The sequence below is a fragment of the Taeniopygia guttata genome, chromosome 1A (genome assembly GCF_048771995.1).
Source record: "Taeniopygia guttata chromosome 1A, bTaeGut7.mat, whole genome shotgun sequence".
In the NCBI taxonomy this organism is placed as follows: domain Eukaryota; kingdom Metazoa; phylum Chordata; class Aves; order Passeriformes; family Estrildidae; genus Taeniopygia; species Taeniopygia guttata.
In genome coordinates this window covers 15,085,339-15,094,175 of record NC_133025.1, presented here as the reverse complement: position 1 = coordinate 15,094,175, position 8,837 = coordinate 15,085,339, and positions in this window count along the sequence as shown.

The window sequence follows — 8,837 nt, the reverse complement described above, 5'->3', positions numbered from 1 at the left end:
CCTGTGATGGGTGTGGCAGCTCAGATTCTGATCAGAGTCTTTGCAACCCTGTTTCTCCCAAGGAAACCCTCCAGCCACTCTTCAATGAGTACGTGTGTGTGTATTGAATTCAGGATATTTGCCAGGTCGCTTTTTGCTTCTTGGCCTTTTACCAGCCTGGTAATTTGTTGTCAGTGTGTACCATAGGGAAAGCCATTTTCAATCAGTCCCTATTTTCTTCAGGTTCAAGGGACAAAAGACACCTGAAATTGATTGCTTTTGAAGAATCCAGTGTGGTTCTGGCAGAGTCCAGGATATTGTGTTGTAATTTCAGTATCACAGATTTGGGAAGGGAAGTCTTGTGTGCCTTCTGCTTCCAATTTTGTTTTTGTATGCCATGCCAATAAAATCATAAGATAAAGAGCATTTGCCTGCTTAAGTACAACTTCATTTGTGCCCTGAAATACTGAATTGGAATGGTAACATGGAAAGGCATGGGGCTCTGTCTAGTATTCCAAGTTGTATCTTAGATCCAAGATTTTTTTCTGGTTTTATGTAGGGGAGCAGGTGTTAATTCCCTTGAGAAAAAGAATTCCCTTGCAAAGATCCCAGTGTAGTCAAGAGGTGTTTTATCCAGTATGTCTGTTTTTACTGGTTTTAAATGCCATCCATTATCAACTCTGTTGAGAGACTGTTCATGCTTCCTGTTTTTAACAGAAGTAGAAGCTGTGTTTCAAGTGAAAAGAACCAGTTTACATATGTACAATATTGAAAACAATTTTAAGACTTTTTTTTTTTTGTTGTGAAAAGTGAATGTAAAATGTACACCGAAATGTAGAGCACAATGCCTTTCTAATGAGCTCCTCAGGAGACCCTAGAAAAATTACACATAGAGAGATGTCTGTGACCTGTTGGGGCTGTTTAACCAGTACTATGAAATGGCACAATATTTTATAGTGGAATTTATTACTATACTTACAGGTTTTAGTTTAAAAGTACAATTGTGCTTAATATATTTTGCTCCTTTGAAAGCAGGCTAAGTTGATAAAAGTTTATTTAGTGGAAATTGATGAATTACTAAAGTATGAAAGGAGAATGTATTTGTAGAATAAAGCTACGTTTTCACTTTTGCACATGAGCCTGAGGGTGTTTGCAGGTAATATTCCATGTTAGCCAAGTCAGTCCAGAAATCAGAGGGGTTATATTTGTATCAGAACTGGTCATAAGGAAAGGTCTCCAAATTCCATCAGTATTTCCTAGAATTTTGATCAATAGCAATAACACTGTTGAAATCCACTGAAAAATGGATTTTAGTATTTTGCTCCTGAAACATTTCCATTGTAGTTGTTTCTAATTTATTAACTATTTTCCTTAAAGACATGCAAAAAGGGCTGTATTTATGCTGCTTCATGTTGCCATGGTCTTCTAGATTCGATAGAATAATAATTGCTTATTTTACCTTCATTCTCAGTAGATGTCAGTGAAATTTCTTACAACAGCTTTGAAATGTTAATTTCTTGTAAATTTCATTAGTTATGAATTTAAAATAAAATCACACTAATTTCTTGAAGTGTTCAAGGTAAAACCAAAAATAACATAGCTAACATTTCTATAATTGCTGCTTTGAAAAGAAAAAAGCTCAGTTTTAATTTTTCTTATAAATAAGACGATCTTTCAGTAATTCTTGGAATGATAAAAATAGCTGAAAGCTGAACAGTCACAGCATAGCTGAATTGTTTTGAAGTGGAGGAAAAAATACAAGCAATTGAACATGTTTTTTTCTTTTAGTTAAAAATATGTTGTTATTCAGCAAGATAGGAAGTTTGATAATCCTTTATGTTGTAGAATGTATTTCCTGCTATTTGTGAGTGTTCTATATTTCATTCCTTTTAACTTCTTTGACAACACTTGTTATTATTCAGAATTAGCAAGAATTTTATACCATAAGGGATGATGAAATATTTTTTATCTGTTAATTTTCTAGAGGGTTGATAAATAAGATGGATTACTTCTTTTAGAAAGTGAGTAAAAGGTATTCTGTAGTGTCTGGGGGCAGCTGAATTTTGTCCTGTTAATGCAGTTCTGCTGTTTTTCGTTGTTCACAAGGTGGCAGTCCTGTGCTGTCTTGTTGAGGTGACCAAGTGCTTAGAGCAATGCTGCTTGAAATCATAATGTTCCAGCAACACTCTGATAATTAGAAAACTTCAAGTTCTCTCATGGCTGGTTGCTTGTTTTAGTGACTGATTTAGCTATAATATCCTTGTTAATTTTGAATAATGTAGTATGTTAAGTTTTACTAGAAGAAGGTTTATTAATCTTTAAAGTGTCTTTCCTGCATTTTTTTTCCGTTTGTGAAATTTTCATGTCTGCTCTAAGAGAACAAAATGAAACTTGAAGGCCTACTGTTGTAAAGATACCATTTTTAGCAGATTAGCAAATTTCCTTGGGGTGTTTTAATATTAAATGTCACAGTATTCTTATTTTCTCTGCATATTCATTCTATTTGTTTCTGTCTAAGAAGAAAAAACCCTGAAAGACAAATTGAGAAGAGTAGAATAATTATGCTTTTGAGACTGACATGTGGTGATTTTCTAAAATATTCACTCTTATTTGGGTGATGCACATACAAAATATAAATACAAACTGTACATATACAAACTATAAATGTTCAGGTGTCTGTTGGCCCTATAGTAGTCAATGTACTGTCTTCTAAATGCGTCATCTAGTTTTCATGTAATGAAAAATTGTAAAGTCCAGTCCATGAAAATGCTTCTAATTATCTTATACTTCATCTATATTCAGCATCCTAATTTTTTTTCCCTGAAAAACTTTGCACTCCTTGCTTATCCTTTGTTAGATAAGACATGCCTTTTATTTTCAATTCAATGACATTTTTCTGTCACCTGAGGCATGTTTTATAGAAAAACATCCTTCTTAAAAGTATGCTTTAGATAGATGCAGATAATTGGTTTTGCTAACAAACATCTTTTTGCAAACAAAAAGGATCTCTATAAGACAGAAATGCTAATCTACCTAGCCATATGTAGCTAAAATACCCTTAATTTGCCAGTTTTTCTGCTTGATCTGAGAATATGCTCCGGACTTCGTGCTATTCCTTTGGCTTCACGGATAGTTGGGATAGGAGGAGCAGGAAGCAAGAGGAAAAATGTTTCTGCAGATCATTGTGATGGCAGGGCTGCCATAGCTGGGAGTGTGCAAGGCTGCCAGGAGCAGGAGCGAGCGGGTGCTTCTGGGGCTTAGAGGGCACCACTGAATTTAGCAGAGCACTGTGGCTGGCTGAGTGGTGATAGTGGAGAGCTGCTTGCTACAGCTGGCTGGATCTCTGGGAGAATGATCCTGCTGAAATCTGACAGTGAGCTGGTTTGTTGGAAGATGTTTTAACGCTTCACTTTGCTTCTGTGAATAAAAAACCGTTCTTGCTGTGTTCAGGAAATGTGAGCTTGCTTGAAACACATCTGTGTATTTACAAATAGGGAAGGAGTTCCTTTCATTTTTATGGAATCATAGAATCATTAAGGTTGGGCAAGACCCATAAGATCATTGAGTCCAGCTATCAACCCAGTGCCACCTTTCTCACCACTAAACCACATCCCCACGTGCCACATTCATGCACCTTTTGAACCCTTGGAGGGATGGTGATTCTATCACTCCCCTGGACAGCCTTTTTCAAAGCCTGACTACCTTTTCCATGAAGAATTTTTTTGTAGTATCCAATCTAAACTTAAGGCAATTTCATCTGGTCCTCTCACTTGTTACATTGACCTCACTACAACCTTGTTTCAGAGACCACTTTCAGACACCCTCTTCAGATCTCTAATATATGTAAATCACATTTTCCTGTGATTCCCATTTGATTCCCATTAAAATGCTCAAAAAAGCATTGGCTAGCTGATTTTCACCTTGTCAGTTGCCCAGACACTTTAGTGGGTTTATGATGTACTTTGGACCTGATTAACATAAGAGATTTGATAATCAGGATGCCTTGGCAAGAACAAACAGAACTTTGAAGATTACAGGATTATTGGATGAGACTGGCAACAGAGAAAAAGATTGAATCAACTTCTACAAGCAAGAAGTGTTGCAAAATGTATAAGTTTGTTTATGTGATGATTAACCCAATCATTGTAGTAAAAAATTACTAGCCTTCCTAGAACAGTACATAAGCACATGCAGTCCACAGTAAAATCGGATTCTGGCCACCACCCACTCAGTCTCCCCATCTCTTTCTCCTTTGCTGATGGGTTTATAAAACAAAAGTGATCGGTCTTAAAAAGTAAACGTTGTTAAAGCAATGTTTCCCATGTGCTCTATATCCCGGTTTTGTGTAGGTGTAAATTAATATCCCATGCATTTAATTCAGATTGGGTTGAACTGCTATTAATAACAGCAGTCTAAGCCTTTTCAAGATGTAATTGCAAAAGTCCATGTCCTTAGCTACATTCCCATCTTCTTTAATGAGACTACATTTTGACATTTCCTTATCAACTCTCCTAAAAGTATTGTCATAGAAACAATCTTGTGAAAATATAATGAAAAAAGAATGATTATCACTGGCAAGAGTCCAATTTTAGGGCAATACTTCAGACCTGCAAGTTTAGTATATGTAAATCATGCTGCATTGTCCTGTGCTCCCATCAAATCTCAAAGCATTGTCTGGCTGCACTGAAATTTAAATGACAAGCTTCAAAAGAGCAAAGGAAACACAGTTGGGAACATCACTGATTCCAGGAGTAGCACTTCATTCTCGGGGTCAGTGGTGATCAAATGCCACCACATTGTTGGTGTGTGGGAGTAAGCACAGTATAACCACAGTCCTGGTGAAGGGCAGGAGGGTGTTTTGTGTGCTGCATGTGGGATTCCTTCCTTACTGGCTGCTCTGTGCATTCCTGAGCTGCTACAGCACTGCATACTTATTGCCAATAGCATTATTTTACCTTAGAGATAGTTGTGAAGGTGAGAACTCATCTGCCAGACATCTCATTGAAGCCACCTTCTAGTGTGAGCTGCTTGCTGGTGCTAGGCAGGGCACTCCTGAGATGGGGAAGCCTCATAGCCGAGGCTCGAGGCCAGAGTGATGAGTGTTTGAGCTGATTTTCCTGGCAGTCACTCTGCTAGCTAAATTTGAAAAGTCTCAGCCCAATCCAATGTGTTGCTAACTTGCTTTAAAATCTCAAGAAGCCTTGTGGAACTACCTTTTCTCTTTGGGTCCAGCCCCTGGAGAAAGAAACAGGAACACATCAAAGGAAAAGGAATTTATTTACTGTTTATAGTAAAGAGTTGTATGTATCCTTGCTAAAATAATATCAGTGCACATTTGCTTCAATAACAGTGAGATTTGTTCTCTTAATTATTACTAGGATGGAATTTTCTGCCTTCTTTTCTGAAACAAGGAAGCAGAATAGCTTGCTTAAAACAAAAAAGAAGTTAGGTGTCTGACAGCTTTCTTAAGAATTAAGAAAATATATTTGAGATTCTGGAAACAGCTGTTGTCTGAGGGAAGCTTTAAGTTTGCCTTCAAGATAAATACTAGTAATTTCACTTCTCCCTCGTATACTACTTATAAAATATATATTACTTAAATTCTGTGAAGGTGGAAGAGGGGTGTAGCATTACAATGGCCTTGTCTGGCTGTTTGCCTGACAGGAGGCCACAAAACTTTATTATCTAAGAACTCCTACCAAGGAGGAAGTTACTTTCCACATTATGTAAGTGAATCCTGTGGAGTTTAATATTTTGAAGCTCAAATGGAGCTCATCTTTTGAAAACACACTCTATTTAAAGCAGTCAAGTAGTGATGAATTTGCCATTTTATTAGATGAGCTTTTGCAGAGATTAATTGCTTCTACTCTTAGAAACTTTTCTCTCTAGTTGTGATCTTCTTGCTACATCTGTGCAAAGACAATTCTCTCCATTTTCCTTCTCCATTCGTACAGATACATAAAATTTATGGTGGTGTGTGAAGCTGACAGCACAACAGCTTCATAACCTACTGACCTACAGAGATATGAGGATTTGGCATCCCAGATTGGTTTTCCCTAGCTTTATTTTCAGCACATAAAGAAGTTATGATTAATATAATTGAAGACTTCACAAACCTTCTGAGATCTTTTTCTATAAGGAAGAAGTATCATATATGCCCCCTGCTCTGTTTAGCTGAAACAAGGTCTGTGGCACCTTGTATGCATGGATACTCTTATGAGTAAATGAGTACTCTTGCTCTTAAGAGCAAGAGATACTCTTACTCTTACACATGCTTATGGGAGGAGCATGCTGGCTACCTTGTACATGAAGCATCAATTTTTGACTTCTAAAGTCAAGCTAACAGAAAACTCAGCCCAAAATAAATATATTAACAATTTCCACAACAACTGCTTTCATCTTTATTAGTGAAGTGGCTGGAGATATACATAACAGTTTGCTCGGTTCTCCTTGATCATTACTATGTTAATAGTAGTTTGGGCATGTGAAGTTTCAGTTTGGCTGAGCAGTTTATGATTTGTCTGTTTACTGTAGAGCTCCTTGAAGTTAAATGCTTGTGGAGGCAAATTTAATTGATTGATTACCATGTGGACCTCCAAAGCCAGGACTAACTCAAGTAGCTTGCTGATGTACTGAGAGATTGGCTGTGTTTGCCTTGAGTCACAGTTTCTTTGTGGAGTTCTAGCACCAGAATTTTCTTTTCTGTCAATTAAAAATAAATGCATTCAGATTATGAGAATTCTGTAAGGAATTCTTATCCTGCTTTTCTTATCCTTATACTGACTAAACCAAATTTCATTTCCCCTGACGGGGCTCTATGTACCCTCTAATATATGGAATCACTCTTCCTGAGGGCTAGAGGACTTTAGTCATTGTTTTAAACATCTATCAGATCTGCTAACTTTGCAGGAAGCCTTTGACTTTGAATTAAAACCTCACCACCACCATCAATTGGTGGGTTCATTCCTCTTGCACTCTCAAATCCTAGCATTATAATTAAAACTTCTTTGTGAATAGAGTCTCTCTGGAAAACAATTGTCCATCCTACTAGCAATTAAGTCTTCTATAAACCTTAGCATGCAATTACAGCAAAGATCAGTTAAAGACATTTGTGACTGAATCTGAATCAAAGATGTTAACACCTGTGAAGATTCTACCTTGTTATTTAAGTCACACACAACAGAATACGCGATGCTCTTGAACTTTCTTGTCCATCAGCTTGTCAGAGAATAAGCCAGCAAGAAAAGCCTTTAAAGTCAGTCCTAACATCTAACTAACTGTTAGTCTGCAGTTACTTGGCAAAAAACTAGCCTGTCAAAATCAGCTTGTAGTCTCCTCCGGGGGTTTTGCTGTGATGGATCTCATGATAAAATGTTCTTCAGCCCTGTTTGTGTTTTCTTTCACAATACAAGATCCTCTTCCTTCGTCATGGCTTTATTGCCTCTTGGATGAAAAATTGGTTTGGAGTTCTGTTTTATTACATAAAGAAGTGTTTATGCATTAACATGAGTAATACTTTGACCAAATGGATCTATACCCTGCAGTCAAAACGCAAACAACAGTGTGTATTGACAGGATAGATTCAATACTTTATTTTCTCATTAAATCTAGCATAAAGTAGACGGGATAATTTGGTATCAGATTTAATCTTTCATGTTACTCAGCAAGTGTATAGATATTGACAATTTGTTTGGTCCTTTGAACATACACTTCCAAGGCAGAGTTGAAGAAGGTAATTACAATCCAACTCTCTTTTCCATTACCCACACACTAATTTAATTGAAATTGTAGTAGGTACAACTTCATGAGATGGATCTATTTTCATTTCAATACTGCATTCTCTGAGGACACTAGAGGATATAAATCAACAGGAAATACACACTAAAGAAATAATAACGACTTCTGGAATGCTTCAGCTGCGTGCGCTCAATCTTGCAACCTGAAAGAACAAGGCATAGAGACCTTACTGATTTTTGGATTTGTATATTCACTATAATGTATAAAGTTAAAAAATAAAACTCAGGGCACTGACTACTTTTTTTTTTTTCCATAAAACTACAGTTTGATATTTACAACAATGGAACAATACAAGGAAATACAAAGCTGAAATTATTTCTTTTTACAATTTGCTGTTGTCAGCTCATATAAGTTAGAAAACAGCTGTGCACCAAATCTGAAAAGGCGGATCTACTTGTTCATGTGCTCATGTGCATTTTTGTCATCCTAAATACCTTTATTAATCTGATATTTTCCTTTGAACCTTCACTACGACTTCTGTATTTTGATAACATATAAAAGGAAAAACTGTAGGACTCCTGGTAAGTTGCATGGAGAAAAAGATAAAAGTAATGCTGTGTGCATTTTTGCAGGAAGCTTAGGCCAGTAATAAATTCCACAGTAAGGACCCTCAGCCTCCATTTTCATCCCTTTCTAGGGTGAGTGATCCCAATACTCCCACCATAGGCTGTACATCTTTTTGCTTGGCTGTTCTTCCTTTTGTGCCAACCTCTCTTCTTCATGTAAGCATGTGCCACAGACTGTCCACAGTTGTAGCTGGATTTGTCCCAGCCATCCTGGCATACTGAGACTGTTTCTTTATGTCATTCCTGATGCTGAAAAACAAAGCTCAGTGCTCATTTGGGCAAGGATTTCAATTGATGTAAATGTAGGCTGTACTTATCAGCTTCATTGGGATGGCATCAAAAAGATTGGCCTGGCCAGGAGTGCGTGATCATCCTACCCTGGCTGTCAGAAGCAAAATTTGCAGTGTGGGAGTTCTGCTTGTCTTGGTTTTCTGAGTAGTGCCTCATGAGATGATTGATCTTTTTTAGCTGGGGTGAGCTGACAGCCCTTTTGCC